The sequence below is a fragment of the Mus pahari genome, chromosome 2 (assembly GCF_900095145.1).
Source record: "Mus pahari chromosome 2, PAHARI_EIJ_v1.1, whole genome shotgun sequence".
Classification (NCBI taxonomy): domain Eukaryota; kingdom Metazoa; phylum Chordata; class Mammalia; order Rodentia; family Muridae; genus Mus; species Mus pahari.
In genome coordinates this window covers 163,777,635-163,798,374 of record NC_034591.1, presented here as the reverse complement: position 1 = coordinate 163,798,374, position 20,740 = coordinate 163,777,635, and the positions used below count along the sequence as shown (strand labels likewise).

The 20,740-nt window shown below is 37.7% G+C and overlaps 1 protein-coding gene across 3 annotated transcripts in view; it reads right to left on the bottom strand.

The window, feature by feature from the left end:
* Window positions 1–20,740, bottom strand: part of Bicd1 (BICD cargo adaptor 1) — a 137,141-nt gene that overhangs the window by 114,844 nt on the left and 1,557 nt on the right. The window lies entirely within an intron of this gene.

Sequence of the window (20,740 nt, the reverse complement as noted above, 5' to 3'; positions counted from 1 at the left end):
GCTCACAACCATCCGTAACAAGATCTGACGCCCTCTTCTGGAGTGTCTGAAGACAGCTACAGTGTACTTACATATAATAAATAAATAAAATTAAAAAATAAAAAAATAAAAAAAAAATAAAAGAACAAAATAGAAATGTGAAGTGGAAACTTCTAGTTTGTTTGGAAAGTCAGTTATGTCAAATGATGTTTTGCTGGAGCAGGCACATGAAAGAATGTTTTCCTGAAGAAAACACAGGTGAAAGGATGTTTTGATATAGCAAACACATGAAAGGATGCATGATGAGTACAAATGTGACCCCCACCGATAGTGGGAGACAAGCAATTAGCATTGGTTTGGTTTGCTCCACCTAGCTATTCTTCACTAATGATACATATGTATGTATTGGTTTGCCTTACATAGTGTTGTTGAGCTCAACTTGTGGTAATGCAGCCATTGAGAGAAACTCACCCAAGAACTGCTTATGAGGTTCCTGTGATAACTTGCTGCTTCAGTGACCTCACTTCAGGCCAGTTGGAGAGCCTGGCAGTTTCTTTAGGATTGAACCACAGTTGCTGGTTCCTGCCTTGTGATTGCCTGCCGAAAGGACTGGTCTGTACCTGCCAGTTCATGTGTGGTATCTGCCTGCCTAGAGGGCTGATCTGCAGCTGCTGAGTCATAGTTGGTGTTTGCTACAGGACTGAACTGCTGGCAAAGAAGCTGGCCCCCAAAGAACTATTGCTGAACAGGCCCAGTTCCCCCAAATCCTAATAACTTTTCTTTTCCACTACCTCTGGTGGGTAGTGGGCAAGAAGAGAGGTTAAACCCTTATTAAAAGTAGGTTGCAAAATATTAATGCCTACAGAAATGAATAACTAAACTGAAATTCTGATGCAGGCGATAAAGGAGGAATTCCAGGGGAGAGAATGGGAGTTTATATTTGGTCAGTAGAAATATTACAGATCCAGAGCCATAATTATCTTGGGCTATCTTTAGTCCCCTTGATAGCCATGTATCACCAATCTCTATAACTAACTGAGATGACTAGGGTTTTTTTTGTTGTTGTTGTTTTGGGTTTGTTTGTTTGTTTTTTGTTTCTGTTTTTCTGCCAACACAAGCTATGAGGAAGTGTTAGAACTTTAAGAAATGTGGCCGAATGAGGAGACTTCAGGCTACTAAGGTCATCCTCAAAGTGGATAGTAGGACCCTAGTCCCTCCATTTTCCTCTCTTTTGCTTCCTGGCAATAAACTGAGCAGCTCCGCTCTGCTACACACTTCATCCAAACCCAAAGCAATGACAATCAGTCATTGAATAGAAATCTTTAAAACCAAATTAAGATTTTCTCCTATTAAAGTTGATTACCTCAAGTATCTATTATAGTTATGGAAAGCAAAGATACTAGAACAAGGTTAAGAACAAACATATTTTACACCATAATGATTACATTCATAGAAATTCATGAACATATATACTACTCAGATCATATATGTGAAATATCCATACCAGCACTATTCATAGCTCTATAATAAAAACAGAAATCTCCATCAACCAAAGAAAGGTATAATCGTACAATATATTATGTAATAACATAATAAAGTTACTATTATATATAACAACCAGAATACCTCATGAAACATAAAAGACATCAGCCATGAAAAATATGTAGAATATGATTCTACCAATATAAAGTTTAAAAATAGATTTTAAAAACTAAGCTATGGATGGAAAATTATGAAGGGAAGTTATTATGGCTAAAAGTATGTATAGCAACTGGCAAAGGTGAGGAGCTACAATGGAGGTGTGCATAAAGGGTGATTCTGAGATGTCCATTGCTTTTATTTCCTTCTTGGTGTTAGTCTTATACTACTTGATGAAACTTCATGTTTCTGTACTTTTCTCAGTGTGTATGGTATATTAGATGTTTGCTAGGAACATTACACAGATATATAAATCTAGATATTCCAGAAACAGGAAGAAATAAAACTAATAAAATAATTTGGAAGTAAGTACTATGAATCAGGACAAGGGAAAATAGTTTAAGAGAGAAAACTATTTGCAGTATCTCCATAGGCTCATAGAATGCTGAAATAGACACAGCAAAGCCAATGCAAATGGAATATGCAATGAAATTTAAACTCTCCTATATGCATAAACTTTATAAAATCTTCAAAAATAACTCCAGTACCATCCAAAAACCCTGAAATGTAATGCTGCTAGCAACTGTTAAAGTTAACAATTAAAGAAAATAAGAGGGGCTGGTGAGATGGCTCAGAGGTTAAGAGTGCTGACTGCTCTTCCAATGGTCCTGAGTTCAAATCCCAGCAACCACATGGTGGCTCACAACCATCCATAACAAAATCTGATGCCCTCTTCTGGAGTCTCTGAAGACAGCTACAGTGTACTTACATATAATGAATGAATGAATAAATAAATAAATAAATAAATATTTAAAAAAAAAAAAAGAAAATAAGAAAGGCTATCTATAGTACAATTGCTTCAAGTTCAATGATAAGTGCTTTCTTAAAGTACTGAAAAAAATAACTAATATGGTTAAAGATCAGATATAAAATGAAGACTATTATAAGGAGCCCCTTTAAACAGAAAAATAAAATCATGCCACAAATGGCAATAAAGCATTTTAATGCAAACAATTAGTTAACTTGTTTTGACCAATACAATTTTATATGTATAAATGTTTTAATAAAATGTTCTAGTCAGCACTTTTTTCCTACCTACTAAACAAACTAGTCCCCAGTTTAAGTTTATTCGTTTTCCTTCGACTTTTTCTATATGTCAGTTGTTCTCAGATAATAAAAATTTTCAAAATGGATTAGGCTCTATGCTCTCACATTACACTAACTACTTAATGCGTTAGGTTGAACCATGTGGAATTCCCATTCTATTGTTTCTGAACTACAAAATGTTAAACACTGATGAGATATGTAGATGTGCTAAATTATTCTTAGCTCATATATTTAATAAGCACGTGTTGATCACTTAAGTTGCTAGGCCCAGGTTTGGGGAGAGGAGGGATCAAGACAAAGGTCACTGACTTTGAAAATTTACAAGAAGGGTGAATAAAAAGGAAAGAAAACCAATATATCCAGGATACACAGGTCAGTACGATTCAACTTTTTCATGGGCATTCAAAGTACAGGATTTCATTTTTGCCACATTACATACTTTAACTTAATAATAAAAATACAACATTGTTCAAAATTGGACATCAGAATAAAAATAACTAAAAATTGGGAATAAGTTAGATAAAGTCTTAAATAATTCTATTTTCTTCATTTTAAGCTTGTCTTTTATTAAGTGAGTATATAGAAGTCATTAAACTAGTCTTGTTTCCATTTTAAATCTCCATGATAAACTGGCAGATGGAGCACCTTATGTTCACAAGAGGAAAGCCAAGTGCTTAGAAAGGTAACTACTTAATCACAGAAAAGAGGGTAAGTCAAAAGAAATGGTTCTGAATTGTTGTACCCCTGGAAGGTTAGCAGATAAGTGAATTCAAAAGGCTTTCACAGAATTATAAAATATCCAGTGTAACATTCTCCAGTATGCTTTCCTTTCTCAGTGAAGAAAACATGCATGTTCTGAGGAAGATTTTAGTTTTGTAGAAAGACTGTTTCTAATCAGACTTAAAGGCATATTATTTCCTCTAGTATGTATTAAGTTTAAAGGTATGATATACTAGGTTTTACCTATTTGAAAGATATTTTGAGTGAAAAGATAATACATTTCTATATATTGTACATAGAGGTCAACAAAACTGAAGACTACATGTAAATTCCAGCATTTGTCTTAATTTATCTTTCCTTTTATCTTATGTGTAGCTGGCCTTCAATACTTTGTAGATTCTGCTTTTACCCACACTTTACCCCCCTCCCAGTGCCCTGGTTTTACCCACTAACACTAGATAGGACAGCAACAAGGGTAGAGGGGGAAACAGAATTTGAGCCTAATTAATTTCCCTTTGTTTCTTCTTTGACCATGGCTACTAACAAACTGAAACCAACCTCCCTAAATGACCCACACAGCCTCTTGGGGCCCTTGTATTTATATACCCTTGAGAAGTTAGTTGCCAGAATTCCAAATGTCACCCAATCACAGAAATTATCTACAGCTGGCAAAACCACACTTCTGCTAGAACATGAAACAAGTCATAGTCAGCGCTGCAGACAGTCCAAAGCAGCTTCACATCCCTACACCTGGGATTAAAATGAAAGCACATTCTTACAATATTTCTATTTAAAAATATTCCAAAATTATCATTTCATATGTGTATGAATGATTTTGCCTGCATACATGTCTTTGTCCACAGTGACCAGAAGGAATCATATCCCCTGAGACTACAGTTATAGACAGTTGTGTGTGTGGCCAGAAAACCATGTGACTGGGGTTGCTAGTCCGGAGCAAGAGTGAGGTCGATAAGTGTTCAAACCTGGAAAACCTCATCCTGAGACTGGCAGGAGTAGGACTGTTCCCTTCTTGCTCTGGGCTCACATGTCCCACCTCCACTACCCTTGAGGAAGTCACATAGCCTAGTGGCCAAATTACAGGTTTAAATTCCTCTCTCCCTTTAAAGACATGTCCAGCTAGCACCTAGAGTTCCTCATTATGCAAATGAAGCATTCACACCACCTCAGCCATGCCAATGATGTACACTCACCCCAAAACCCCCTACACACTCCCCAAGGTTTATATATCCTTTATTCACCCCCAATAAAGAGAATTATTTCACTGAAAACAGTCTTGGAGAAAGCTGTTTCTCCTCACACTCCTCGCCGACCAAGGTTCTGTGTAAACCACCTGCCTGGATAAACTCCATTGCTTTCAGTCCAGCCTGGTGTGCAGTGGTGTCTGGATAGCCCAAAGGCGAAAATATACCAGGGCCAGCAGTTGCAAGCTGTTATATGAGTACTAGGAATCAAACTTGGGTGCCCCAAAAGAGCAGCCAATACTCTTAATCACTGAGCCTTCTCTTCAGTCCCTTAATTTACATTTCAAACTCTTTGTTATTTTTCATACATTCTAGAAATAATAACAAACTTCAAAAGGACAAGTCGACTACATGTATCTGTCTCACTCTGACTTTAGCACAAGTGCCACCTAAACAAGCACAAGATATAATCTAAAATAATTCACTTTTATATTTCTCTGCTATAGAAACAAAATCTATCTTTGTCAGATAAAAGAAGTTGGTAAAACGAATCATTCACTGGAAGTATACTTCAAATGTTAGCATTGTTTTGAGTATGAAAAAAGAAAAACTTTTTATCTAAGAAATTTTCATAATTTCAAGAAAATTTTTTTCCAACACTCATTTTCAAGGAAACACAACACTTCCTAGAAGAAGCTCAAAGGATCAGTCTGTTAAATCAAGACTCATGCAGGAAAATAATTACAGAGTCCATAATAACATGGCCTATAATACAAAGTCAGCAGCACTATACAGCAGGAAGAAGCCCCTCCAATATAGGGACTTCTGTGGCTGACTTAATTACAGCACAGGGACAGAATCCACTACAATTGCAGTGCTCAAGGTTACTGACATCTATCCTAGATACAGACACAGATGACTCTGTAGCTTTTCCCGTAGTATGACACCTTCCAGAAAAGTCTAAAAATAGACACATCCAAGAAGTTTTTTGGTCCAGGTTTTTTAATATAAGTTCCATGGCATTACATGATACTGTGAAAGTTATCCTTAATGGGGGAGCCAGTTACCAGTTTTACTAAACTTTGACTGAGCAACAGACAAGAGAAAAGTTTAAATGAGCTTATCATCTAGGCTAAGAGCATAAACTAAACTGATTTAACTTAAGAACTGTTGGAGTGTTTTCCAACGTGTTATAGAGCTTTGAAATAAATAAGTAAACAAAGTCACTGCTTTGGAAATGCTCAGAGACAGTAACAAAAAAAAGTAAATCCACATAAAAATCTGGCTTTAGACACATTAGTACATTGAAATCTAAAACACTAACAAAGCTAACTGAATCTTTTTAAAGCAGCTACTATAGCCACCACATAGGCCAGAGCACAAATGGACAATTAGGACCCCAAATTATGAAGTGAGAATACAGATTTTAGGTAATATGGAAATTCCATCTTGCAAAACAATGAAGGCTGGATGTTGGCTCAGCAGTTAATAGTTGCTGCTCTGCCAGAAGACTGGCATTCCAACATGAAACTAAATCCATGCTAGATTGTTCACGACCCCTTATAATTCCAGTTCCAGAAGTTCTAATACCTCTGGCTCTGTATACACCCTCACACATGTATACAGAAACACACATATTCACATAATTTTGTTAGGTCCCAAACCTCCCAAAAAAGGCAGTGCCACTATGTCCTAAAATGAGAGTCTGGACTCAGCTCAAGATGAATCTGACAAGTTTCTGCCAGAAAAGTATTGCTGGCAAAGAGATAAAAGCCTACACACAATATTCCTCAGAAACTCAGGTAGAAGCCATCATTTCTTACCTCTTTCCTACAGCCAATTACTGCAGATAAGGCATATGATTCTCTAACTGCAGATGAGGCATACCTCTAACACAAATCAAAGCCCCACAATAACCCCCAGGATCCTTTGGTCCCTATTAACACACCCCCTGTAATGTGTAATATCAAAGCCACTGGCAAATTCCTTCCTTTCTACCCTAACTTCCAGGCTGTTCCAGATTCCTCCCTCCCTTTCATAACTATACCACTCTTTTAAAACCCTGGCAATCGGGAGGTAGAGGCAGGCGGATTTCTAAGTTCGAGGCCAGCCTGGTCTACAAAGTGAGTTCCAGGACAGCCGGGGCTACACAGAGAAACCCTGTCTCGAAAAAAACCAAAAAAAAAAAAAAAAAAAAAAAAAACCTGACAAGCCTGCTTCTCTCTGCTCCCCTCACCTGCCTTCATCCCACCCCACCCCAGAGAGATTATTGTTATTGATGATGTTTTTATTGTTGTTGTGGAAAGAGGCTGGCAGATCTCTGTGAGTTAAAACCAATCTGATCTATATAAGAAGTTTTGAAACAATCCAGGGAGGGCTACATAGTAAGATTTTTGTCTCAAGGGAAAAAAAAACAAAAACAAAAAAGTACCAAGTATTGGAGCTACATTGCTTGGCTCAAATTTTGGTTTTCTCAGTAACTAGGCAGATTATATAATCTATCTGTGCTTCAATTTTTTTAATCCATATAATGTAAATAATAGTAATACCTACTTTCAAGCTAAGCATAGGGATGCATGCCTTTAATCCCAGCACTTAGAAGACAGGATCCAAAAGACCTCTGTGAGTTCAAGGCCAGTCTGTCATAGATAGCAAGGCCCTGTCTTGGGTGGGAGGAAGGAAGATGGGAGGATGGTAATATCTATTTCTATATTCTGCTAAAGGTGTACCTTAAGATATAAAGTATTCAGCCCAATAGCTGGTATATGCTAAGTGAAGAACACAATTTAGCTGGTTTTTCAATTTTGATGTTTGGCTTGCTCTCCTACTCAGTAAACAGGGAATTTGAATTAAAACTCAGATCTCATGAAAAAGAAAGTACTTTGTATAGCCAGACCACAAAGAAACATTTAAAAAATATTAAGTCAGGTGGCATCATAATAATCCACCTCAGTGCTAAGAAGTTGAGGCAGAAAGATAGCAAGTTTGAGGCCAGCCTGGGCCATATAGAAAGATCTTGTCTCAAAAAACAAAAGGGAAAAAAGTCATGTAATCAACACACACAGCTAAGTCTTATGTTATTATTGTTGCTAATACATAAAAAAAGTCACATACTGATACTAAATGTCAAAGGCCTTGTGAGCTTGGCCTTTTGAAACCTCAGATCTCCTTCCCTGCCAGAGACACACCTTCTTCAACGAGACCATACCTTCTAATCCTTCCCAAACAGTTCCACTAATTGGGGATGAAGCATTCAAGCATGAGTTTATGGGGTCATTCTCATTCAAATGAAACCTACTTTCATGTGGTATGTGTGTGTGCACTGCCTACATGAGCATGACTAGGAGATTATTTACTTGAGCAAGGGCAATATATCACTGGCTAAACCACAGAGGAATATGACTTTCCCTGTCTCAGTAATTGGTTACAGTTCTTCAGACATGGGTTGGGGCTTATGAGTTCCTCTTCTCTCCACAATAAAATGTTCATAGGTTCAGTCATGTGCAAGTGAATACTTATTTTTCTATCAAAATGATAAATCCTTTCTAAATTATGTGTTATGGCAGATTCATTTTTAAATACCTTATAAAACAAAGTATCAAAATTGGGATCCATAAAAAAATTCAAATAAACATTTGTTTTCTAAACTGTATTGAGATTATTTTACTCCTTCACTTTTAATTTTTTATTATTATTTTATTTTATGTGTATGGGTATTTGCCTGCATGTGCATCTACATACTACCTGCATATCTGGTGCACAAGTAAATCAGAAGAGGGTGTCATATCCTCTGGAACTGGAGTTACAGAGAGTTGTGAGTCATTGTGTGAGAAGTAGCAAGCAAAGCCAGGTCCTCTAGAAAAGGAGCCAATACTTTTAACCACTAAGCCAACTATCCAGCCCCTTATTCCTACGAGTTTATATCTCTTTGTTATGTGATTATGTTTCTTCTTAGTGCTTTATAAAGAAACCGAGGAACCATCTTTTTGCAAATCCTCTAGCCATCTTGAATCAGGTCATTTCTCATCCCAGATATTAATCCTCTTAATGTAAGTTACCATCACCTCTTATCTGAACTGTTGCAACAGTCTCCTACCTTGGATTATTCTTCCACAGTCTTTAAAGCTTTAAAGCTTTAAAATTCATATTTGCTGAGCATGGTGGTATACAACTTTTTATTTATTTATTTATTTATTTATTTTTGGTTTTTCAAGACAAGGTTTCTCGGTATAGCCCTGGCTGTCCTGGAACTCACTTTGTAGACCAGGCTGGCCTCAAACTCAGAAATCTGCTTGCCTCTGCCTCCCGAGTGCTGGGATTAAAGGCATGCGCCACCATGCCCAGCTGGTATACAACTTTTATCTCAGCACTGGGGAAACAGAGATAGGTTAATCTCTATAAGGTCAAGTCAAGCCTGATTACATAGAAAGTTCTAAGCCAGTCGAGGCTACATAGTATATATTACAAATATAAATATAATCAATAACTCAATCAATCAACCACAGGGCTCAAAAGCCTAGTTCCAGTCTAATTCACTATCATTTCCTCCCATATCCACTCCAGTCATAACTGAAGTCTTCTGAGGTACTTAATGAATGGCAGTACTGCCTCATGGAAGAACAGAAAAAGTATGTCTAGAATATGTGACAGTGTTTTATTATTACATTGACTTGGGGAAAGTGCCGCAACTGACTGTTAGTAGGCAGGACCAGGATCCTAATCATTCCACAGAGAACCAAAATGCACAGCAGAGTTCTATACTACAGAGTCATTGCATATCAAATTCCAGTAAAGCTATGCAGTTTTCACAAACACAAAGCTTGTTCCCTCCAAATGATTTCTACATTGCTGGTGCTTTCAGCCCAGGACAATCCCTTCCTGGCTTGTTAATTCTCATCACCTGGGACTTAGCTTAAATATCAACCTCTCAAAAAGACTTTGCCTGACTCTCATTTCTAATATTACCTCTCCCACTTGCTCCTGATAGGTTTATTATTGCATAACTTGCTTTGTTTTTAAGCATATATCCCTATACAAAAGTATTTATCACCTACTCTTTTGTTACATTTCTTCCTCTGTCAAAAATAAACTCTCCAAGGGGGCTGGAAAGACTGTTTAGCAGGTAAGAGCACTGGCTGTTCTTCCATAGAACCAAGATTCAGTTCTCAGCATCCACAAGGCAGCTCATGAGCATCTAAAACTCCAGTTCCAGAGAATTCAATGTCCTCCTCTGACTTCTCCAGGCATCAGACATGCCTGTGGTACACAGACATATATGCAGACAAGATACTCATACACATAAAATAAATAAATAAACAAATAAATGTTAATTAAATTCTCCAAAGACAGGAAATAATGTACCTGCAGTACCTAACCGTCTCTACAATATAATGGTTAGTCATAATATGTGTAATGAATAAATATCTAGAATACTTTTTCTTTTTTTTTTTTTTTTTTNAAAAAAAAAAAAAAAAAAAATTAAATAGAAAAAAGTATAGAAAGAAAACCTGACATAGAATTACAGTTAGAATGGAGGTAACATTTTACTTTTTGAGGCAGTGTCTCACTGTGTAGCACTGGCTGCCCGGAACTCACAGAGGGTGTGTCCCCCCACCCCCCATCCCTGGTCCCCTGAGAAGAACATTTTAGTAGCGTTTCTGAGAGTTGAAATGAGTTCTTTTTGGAACTGGACATTGGAACTAGGGCCTTAGCTGTATCTGTGGAACCGCCGCCCAGTCCTTTCACGTTTGTAAGATACGAAATAGGATTTATCTATAGCTGAGGCAGGCCTTGAACTCCTGATCTCCATGCCTCCTGACTGGTTGAGATTACAGTCCTATGTTACCGGGTCTTGTTACTGGGGCAATTTGATCTTTTAGCTTTTTGGGACAAGGCCTCATGTAGCTCAGGAAGGCCTTAAACTTATTTGTACTGGCAGCACAGGTGTGTGCTACTATGCCTGACCAAGTCATTTTTTTGTTCTTTTTTTTTTTAAAAGTCATAAACAGTGTGAAATCCAAAAATCCATTGAGCTTTATGTGAGACATACATGAAGTCTGTCTGCCCATCTCACACTGATGGTGGGTCTCGTGCCTGATTTGTTATACTGTATGCCGGTCATTCAGAAAACACTGCCATCCTGGGCTGTGGAGATCTTTCCAAATTATGCTAAATTTTATTATAAATACATTTTTTTAAGATTTATTTATTTATTATATGTAAGTACACTGTAGCTGTCTTTAGACACTCCAGAAGAGGGAATCAGATCTTGTTCCGGATGGTTATGAGCCACCATGTGGTTGCTGGGATTTGAACTCCGGACCTTCAGGAGAGCAGTCAGGTGCTCTTACCCACTGAGCCATCTCACCAGCCCTAGAATACTTTTTCTTTAAGATTAAGATTTCTTTAAGATTAAGATTTCTTTAATCTTAAAGTAACCAACATCTCTAGTTGCTTTTTCTTCTGTCAAGCTGCATTTTTGCAATGGAGTTGCTTTGACTTCTTTGTTTTCGTTTAGTTTGGTTTGGTTCTTGCTATACTGAGAATAGAACCCAGGGTCTAGCATATGTTAGGCAAACACTTGTACTAACCTATACCCACAGCCACAGAAGTTAGTTTTACGTTACAAAATATTCACATTTGCATACCACAGAGAAAAATGCAAAATTCCAACTTTCCTAATATACCATCACAAGAGTAAGGCATAGCCACTTTCTAATTTACACGAGCCCCAGATGTTCAAGAACGCTTAAATACACCATAGGAAATAAACTGACAGCTATTTCCAGACTCTTTGTTAAGGGGCAATCCTTCCTGTGGCCAATGTCCTTATAACCAGCTATGCTGAGGCATTAGCTAGCAAGGGTTGACTGAAAGGACCTTTACCATCTGGCTGAAATCATCTCTCCAGTCCCATCTTTCACCTCTCACTCCATTTTTTTTTTTTTTTCAATCTACTGCTCACTACAACAGCACAGATGCTAACAAGCAGCAGGTACCCCAGAGTCCACTATAGATGATTCGCTTGTTTTGTTATTATCTCTACAACATCAAGGACCATTTAACATCGTATCTAGATTTCTTGTTCATTTTTACTATTTTCTTTCTTCCCACACAGAATACAAGCTCCATGAATATGGAGCTTTCTCCTTGTCGTTGCTGTATCTTCAACACCCAGATTTCTAACTCTCACACAGTAGAAACATTAAATACATTAATGTTATTGCAGAATTGAATGAACAATCATTTATTTTATGTAAAAATCTATTTATTTATAACACTTCTTTTATACCCATTTTTCAAATTTCTGAATCATATTAGCCTCACATTTTTTTAAATTTGGAAGTGGTCAATGATAACTAACATATTATCTGTCTAGATTTCCTTTGCTTTCATTGTGTTTTTCTGAAATACTTTACTATGACTATTCTCTAAAAATGTAATTATTAGTTTTGAAGCCTGCAGTGAGTTCATTTGAATGAGAATGGCTCCATAAGCTCATATGCTTGAATGCATCATCCCCAATTAGTAGAACTGTTTGGGAAGGATTAGAAGGTATGGCCTCATGCCCAGTTCTCGGCCATTCTTGTCTGTACTCTTACTCTGTCTTGGCATGGCTATGCATGTTTCTATGATCTTTTTTTTTTAATTGAAATGTTACAAATGCTTGTGGCAGCTTTCCTGCTAGATTGCTACATTAATTTGAAACAGTTCTGAATCAAGTTGCCCCTAGGTTAAGGATAATTTCTTTTCAGTGACACTACTTTGTTCACACACACACACACACACACACACACACACACACACATCTGTAGTGTTCAAATATAAGTCTCCTAGTCTGTACCTCAAATGAATTATTGAAACAAATGGACTTCCTGATTTGCAAGGATCTACCTCCACACTTCCAAAGGAACGAACGTGCAGCCTATATCATAAATTGATTTCCTTCCCCCATGTTTGAAGGAGCTCAAACCTCACCTCTCCCTCATCGAAACTAAATTTTTTGTAAAAGACACTTGATAGAAACACATTTTTTACATACTTTTGCAAAAATAAATGAATTAAAATCAACCCAACCTTGAAAGAAACTTGAAACTTTGCTACAACCAGCTCAGCCTTTTGCCTAATGCAATCAAAAAGGAAAAAAAAAAATAGGTTTTTAAGATTAGTTGTCTAGAAGGATATGCTTGACAGATATTTTTTCATGTATTTTACACAATGTGATTTTTGTAAAAAAAAAAAAAGTCTCAAGCAGAAAAAAAAAAAGAAGGTGTGGCCTCATTGAAGAAGGTGTGTCACTGGCAGGGAAGGGGACCTGAGGTTTCAAAAGGCCAAGCCAGGCTCAGGATCTAACTATCATCTATCTATCTATCTATCTATCTATCTATCTATCTATCTATCTATCTACCTACCTACCTACCTACCTATCTATCTGCCTATCTATCTGCCTATCTATTTATCATCTATCTCTACTACCAATGGATCAGAATGTAAGCTTTTAGTTACTGCTCAAGTGCCAGGCCTACATGCCAACTACCATGCTCTCCATGGAGATGATCATAGATTAACATTCTGAAACTATAAACAAGTCTCCAATCAAATGTTTTCTTTTATAAGTTGCATATCTTATTGCAAAGATAAACTATTTCCTTTTGCAGCAATGAAAAACCTTCTTGAATATAAAACTAGATCAGAAATAACTACAGTGATTAATATAGAATGCCTGAGGATTCACTTAAGAAAGATTTGTAGTTCTAAATTATTTTAAAATATTAACAAAAATTACCTTCTTATAATTCTGATCACCAGATCACTTAACCAGATCATTTCAGGGCTGGAGAGATGACTTAGTTGCTGAGAGCACTTGTCACTCTTGCAGAGGATTTCAGTTCAATTCCAGCACCCACATGGTTACAAGAAATCTGATACTATTTTCCACTTCTAACTTCCACAGGCACCAGGCATACACATGATATGGATTCATCCAGGCAAAACACTCAAACACACACACAAAATAAAAAATAAAAAAGTTAATTTCTAATATTCCTCCAACATTAAAAATTTATGCAACTTTTTTTTTTTTTTTTGGTTTGTTTTTTTTTGAGACAGGGTTTCTCTGTATAGCCCTGGCTGTCCTGCAACTCACTCTGTAGACCAGGCTGGCCTCGAACTCAGAAATCCGCCTGTCTCTGCCTCCCAAGTGCTGGGATTAAAGGCATGCGCCACCACTGCCCGGCTTATGTAACTTTTTAAAACAATAACCTAAAGCTTCTATAAGGCAAAGGACACTATCAATAGGACAAAATGGCAGCCAACAGATTGGGGAAAGATCTTTACCAATTCTATATCCAATAGAGGGTTAATATCCAATATATAAAAAGAACTCAGGAAGTTAGACTCCAGAGAACCAATAACCCTATTAAAAAATGGAGTACAGATTGATGGTGTTGCAGAAGCCAGAGGCCTTGAACCAGACAACAATCCATTGCAATGAGCATTTATAAGCAAAGATGCGTGGACAAAAGCATACACTGTGTGACACCGTGACACACTGCAGCTTCCGTGGTGAAGAGGCCGAGGTGCTGAAGGAGAAATACCTTTTGAAGCTTTCAGAGCTAGCAAAGCACAGAGAGAACATTTGGATCCAGCCACGACCCCGACTCTCACTTCCGTGCTGCGTGGTCTCTCTTCTAATCCTCCTTTTTATCGTCTTAGTATCATTTTTATGCTTTAGGAGGGGCACCAGCTTCAAATCCAAGTGGGACACGTGCTATGGCAAAGGCAAACTCAATTTCTGACTAATTTGTAAGAAATTCTGAATCAGTGCATCTCCCACTAAAGTTTCAGGGTTAACCCTTCCTGTTCCATCTTTCAATTGTCACTGAGCCTTGTGACTTGGAAGTGGACTAGGCCACATTCCTGCAGGAGATACATCGCTTATCTGACCTGACTCTTACTCTCTCTGAGAGTAGAGTCCTTCAGACCAGAAACCAGAGCAAGCAGCGAGGCTGGAAGGAGCGAAAGGCATACGTGCATGAATTGGGAGGTGATAAAGAGTAACCGAGGAGCATGGCAAGTTCTCTCACAAATACTGCCTTTCATCTTCACCCACGCCCCCAGAGGGAATCCCAAACACCACCACCACACACTGGGGCTGCTGTGATGGGCAATGTCCTGACTACTACGTCACCCTCAGTGCAATTGGAAAAGAGCTCTAAAAAGGATCTTCTGAGCCCCAACTGCTACTTTACCTCAGTCGTCTCCATGTTTCCTGAATAGCATCCAGGGGCCTTAACCGTGGCACACGCCAGAAAATTCTGAGGTGCTCAAGAAAGCTGCCTAACTCCAACCTAATTCAGAGTTTTGAAAAAAGACTGCATGGTTTATATGCATAAGAAATGAAAGCTAGGAGCTAGAATGACTGTCGGTGGCTAATGGCACTTGCTGCTACTGCAAAGGACTTCCCTGTAGTTCCCAGAATCTGCATTGTAGTCTACCACAATCTATAATTCCAGCCACAGTGGCTCCAATGCCTCCTTTGCTACATGTATATGTAGATACAAATCTTAAAAGGTAAGAGAAATAAAACTTATCAACGGAGGAGAACATACACAGACTGGAAAAAAAATGGAGTACAGAGCTAAATAAAGAATTATCAACTGAGGAATACTGAATGGCCAAGAAACACCTAAAGAAATGTTCAACAGGGAAATGCAAATCAAGACGACCCTGGGATTCCATCTCACACCAGTTAGAATGGCTAAGATCAAAAACTCAGGTGACAGAGATGCTGGCAAGGATGTGGAGAATGAGGAACAGTCCTCCACTGTTGGAATTGCAAGCTGGTAAAACCACTCTGGAAATCAATCTGGCAGTTCCTCAGAAAATTGGACATAGTACTACCTTAGGACATAGCTATACCACTCCTGGGCACATACCCAGAAGATGCTCCAACATGTAATAAGGACACATGCTCCATTATGTTCATAGCAGTCATATTTATAATAGCCAGAAGCTGGAAAGAACCCAGATGTCCCTCAACAGAGGAATGGATACAGAAAGTGTGGTACATTTACACAATGGAATACTACTCAGCTATTAAAAACAATGACTTAATGAAATTCTTAGGCAAATGGATGGAACTAGAAAATATCATCCTGAGTGAGGTAACTTAATCACAAAAGGACACACATGGTATGCACTTACTGATATTAGCTCAGAACACCCAAGATACAATTCATAGACCATATGAAGCTCAAGAAGGAAGACCAAAATGTGGATGCTTCAATCATTCTTAGAAGAAAGAACAAATACTCAGAGGAGGTAGAGGGTGGGAGGGGCTTGGGAGGAATAGAAGAGAGGAAGAGGGAAAAGTGGGGTCAGGATCAGGTATGGGAAGAGACAGAGATGATATACAGAGGGTCAGGAATTTGAACAGAGGTGTGTAGCAGTGGGGGTGGGGAACTAGAGATAGCCACCAGCAAGTCCCAGATGCCAGGAAAGCAAGAGGCTCCCAGGACCCAACAGGGATGAGATTAGCTGAAATGCCTAACAAAGGGGAGAGAGAACCTGTAGAGACTACATCTAGAGGTTAGGCAAAGCCCCTGGTTGGGGGATGGGACCACCCATTGATCTCCAGATTTTTAACCCGTAATGGCTCCTGTCTAAAGGAAATACAAGAACAAAGTGTGGAGCAGAGACTGAAGGAAAGGCCATCCAGAGACTGCCCCACCTGGGGATCCGTCCCATATACAGACACCAAATCCAAACACTATTGCAGATGCTTATTAGTGCTTGCTGACAGGAGCCTGTTATAGCTGTCTCCTGAGAAGCTCTGCCAGGGCCTGACAAATACAGAGGTGGATGCTCACAGCCAACCATTGGACTGAGTTTGGGACCCCAATGGAGGAGTTGGAGAAGGGACTGAAGGAGCTGAGGGGGTTTGCAGCCCCATGGGGGTAGCAACAGTGTCAACCAACCAGACCCCTCAGAGCTGCCAGGGACTAAACCACCAACCAAAGAGTACACATGGAGGGACCCATGGCTCCAGCCACATATGTAGCAGAGGATGGCATTATCGGGCATCAATAGGAGGAGTGGCTCTTGATCCTGTGAATGCTCAATTCCCCAGTATAGGGGAATGACAGGGCAGCGAGGTGGGAGGGGGAGTATCCTCATAGAACCGGGGGGAGTGGGATAGAGAGGTTCTAGAGGGGAAACCAGGAAAGGGGATAACATTAGGAGTCAAAGTTTTTTTTTTTTTTACAATGGTTCTGGAGTATAATCTCACTCCATGCTCATATTCATATTCATATTCATTCTCTCTCTCCCTCCTTCTATGAAGCCAGGTGCAGGTATTTCAATAACAAACTCCATGAATCAGTTCTAAAATAAAATATGGAAAATTAGAAAAGTAAATGAGTTCAGAGGGAAACGTGTATGGGCCAGGTGTTCATATGAGAACTATTAATTACTTTAGAAAAGGTTATCAAACAGTGAAATATTATGGCTAGAACTGAATGAGCATAAATGAAAGAAAATATAGAAAATGGCTGGGTGAAAGTTTATACAACCAATCAAGATTATTTTATATTTTGGAAAAAGTAGAAGGAATTTGAAAAGGTAGGTAGACAAATAAGCAAACCAGACAAAATACAGCAGGCCGGGTTACAGTAAATATTACAGTAAATATTTTGAGATTATCCAGTCACTGGGTTTTATAGCCAAAGTGATTAGATTCCAGGAGAAAAAGGCACCAATAGCCATCCTTTCTTTCCTCTCCATTTCAATGATTAAGATACTTGCTGACAGATACATGTTTCTACTCTTCTCTCCCTATCTTATGAGATGCTGTACAAGATCTGAAGTGCTTATAAGATACTAGTTATCTACATCAAAATTCAACTGTCAGAGAAGAAATAAGGAGTGATGTACTAATAATGTCCAACTTCCTGAATCATCCTGGCTTCACACCAAGATCTAGAGTGGGCAGGATGTGGTCACACTGCAGGACTGGCTCCTCTAGCTGTGGAAACCAGCCAGGCATTATGCTGATGCACATATTCCCATCATCAGCCAGTGAGACAAGGAAGCAAAACCACCAATAATTCACCAACAGAACCATCCATCTATCCCCTGATATCAACACACAACGCTGCTTTAGGGTCATCAAAGCAAATCTCAGTCTCTTCCATACACAACTACTCATTTTTCCTTTCTGACACCCTTCCAAATGATCAGGACAGAACTTACCAATCCTCCCTAATTAGTACCATATTCTTCACAACTGACTTTATAAAAACAAAGAATAAAAAGAAAATCCTACATATAGATTCATATGTTCAAAGACATTTAAAGTAGGACAAAGAGTATTTACCAAAGGAGCAATGGTAGTCAGAAAGGAGAACACATAGAAGAACATGTACTATGTTGTTGGCCTAATTTACTTTCTGTTACTATGAAAATTTTAATTACATCGTGTGTGTGTGTGTGTGTGTGTGTGTGTGTGCGTGCGCGCGCGCGCGCGCACGCATGCATGCATACATGTGTGTAATGTGAGATAGGGAAACAAGTTGCAAGAGGGGGCTCTCTTTCTCCACCATGTATAAACAGGGTGAAGGGAGAGTAATTGAACTCAGGTTCATCAAGCCCGGCAACAAAACCCCTTACCCTCTGAGCCATCTTGCCCCTTCCCCCCAGAATGTTTTAAAGCAATGGCTTCCAGGGTTGAGAAAAGGCTTATTTGGTTTAAAAAAAAAAAATTTATTGTACAAGCATTAGGTCCTAAATTCAATGCTTTAAAAAGCATAGCATGGTGGTACACACTTGTAACCTCGGCACTGGGGAGGCAGATACAGGTGGGTCCCTAGGGTTCACTGACCAGCTAACCTAGCATACTCAGCAAGTTTCAGGCCAATAAGAGATACTGTCTCAAAAGACTAGTCTAAGGAATAACATTTGGGTGTCCTCTGACCTACACACACATACACACACACACACTAAATGGCTTGTATGTGACATCATCATTAGATTACATTGTTTTACACCGTTGTTTTGTATTTAATTCAAAACATGTCTCAAGCCGGGCGTGGTGACTCACGCCTTTAATCCCAGCACTCAGGAGGCAGAGGCAGGCAGATTTCTGAGTTCGAGGCCAGACTGGTCTACAGAGTGAGCTCCAGGACAGCCTGGGCTATACAGAAAAACCCTGTCTCGAAAAACCAAAAAAAAAAAAAAAAAAAAGATAAAACAAGTATTATTATCTAATAATAGCATATAACTATTTTTACTACCTTAAAATACACTTCTGTATAGCTAAAATTCTGTTTACTAAGAATTGTCATTTGAGTTTTCTTTTTTTCTTTTTTCTTTTGACTTTTTTGAGACAGGGTTTCTCTGTGTAGCCCTGGCTGTCCTGGAACTCACTCTGTAGATCAGGCTGGCCTCAAACTCAGATTAAACTGGGATTAAAGGCATGCACCACCACTGTCCGGCATTGAGTTTTCTTTATGCTGAATGTAAGTCAAAATATGTATAATAGCAAGTGTCATTTGATAAAAAGAAAAACTCCTTATATTTTCTCTTGCTATATAGAACAAAATTTCTTAAATCTTTTATTTTAAAAAATATACTTGGTATTTATATTATTCTGTTAAGAACTTTCATCATTCTTATAAAACATTTCCCCCTTTTCTCTTGACTGACAATGATACTAAAACGAGTGGTCACTTTCTACACTCTTCAATTTTCTCAGTCTTTCTCTGACACTAAGCAATATTGACTTCTGAACACTTGATAAAGGTATAAATTCTTCTAATATAAATTTATTTTATAAAATATTTATTTTTATTCTTATTATGTGCTAAGCTCTTTGTTAAGACTTTGTATTGTTTTAAAATAAATAAGCCAGGCACAGGAAACAAACATTTCATTATCTCATTCATATAAGGAATCAGAGATGTAAGTGATAGTTAATAGAAGTGTTGATTGCTTGAAAGGAGAGATATTGATGAAAAGATTCATTATTACAGTTAGATAAGAAGAATAAGTTTAAGAAATTCACTGTGCACCATGATGGTTATAATGCCAACATATTTACTCTTTAAAAATACAGAATGAATGTTGGGTTATCACACAAAAAAAGATAATTATATGAAGCAATATAATGCTCAAAAACGCATAACATATGTATATTGCAAAACATAATTCTGCACATAATAAATACATACAATTTTATCTATCAACTTTAAATAAATAAAAGACAAACTTATTATTTTAAGAATTTATTGTCTACTAAAGACAAAAGGCAACTGTATTAAGGTTTAGTGTGTTAAGTACAACACGTAAATATCCCTAAAAGTGTTGTTTAGCTCAAGAAGAAAGGTCTATTAACAATCGTATTTTGTATCATCAAATAAGTCCACCTCTTTTATCAAGAAAGTGATGACATAACATTGGTTTGCATTTCTCCACCTTGGCAAAGCACAGTCAATAAATAAATACATCATGGAAACATCTCTGAGAATTACAATAATCATCTATTTCCTTACTTCCTAAGATTTAGCATCTAAAACATGTCAAAGACATAATCTAAGACATATTTAGAAAATATAAGGACAGATACCATTAAATCCAGATATGAATATAGCAAGAAAAGCATGAGCTAAAATTTATAGCCTGGTATATAAAAATTATAACTCTATCTATGGTTTTCAACTATATCTATTTATATATTTTGGTATTTAAGCATCTAAATAAAATAGCATAATTGAGGGTTTAAATCTGTATTATTTATGAGTTAGGTGGGTTGATTAGAATGTCATAACTCATTTTTTTTTAACTGTGACAATACAAAACTGGGCCTCCCCTTTCCCTAAAATAAACTTAGATTATAAGAAAAGTATTTCTATTTATGTATGATATGCCTAACATTTAAAATGTTAGTATGCAGCTAAAAATAAAGACTTGTCACACAGAAAAGCAGTGTTTATGTATACTAACATTTATACATGACTGCTTGCTACTCCCAGTGTCTTAAATAGTATGTATAATCCTTATGAGTATTTGGTTGGACATGAATATACATCCACTATTTT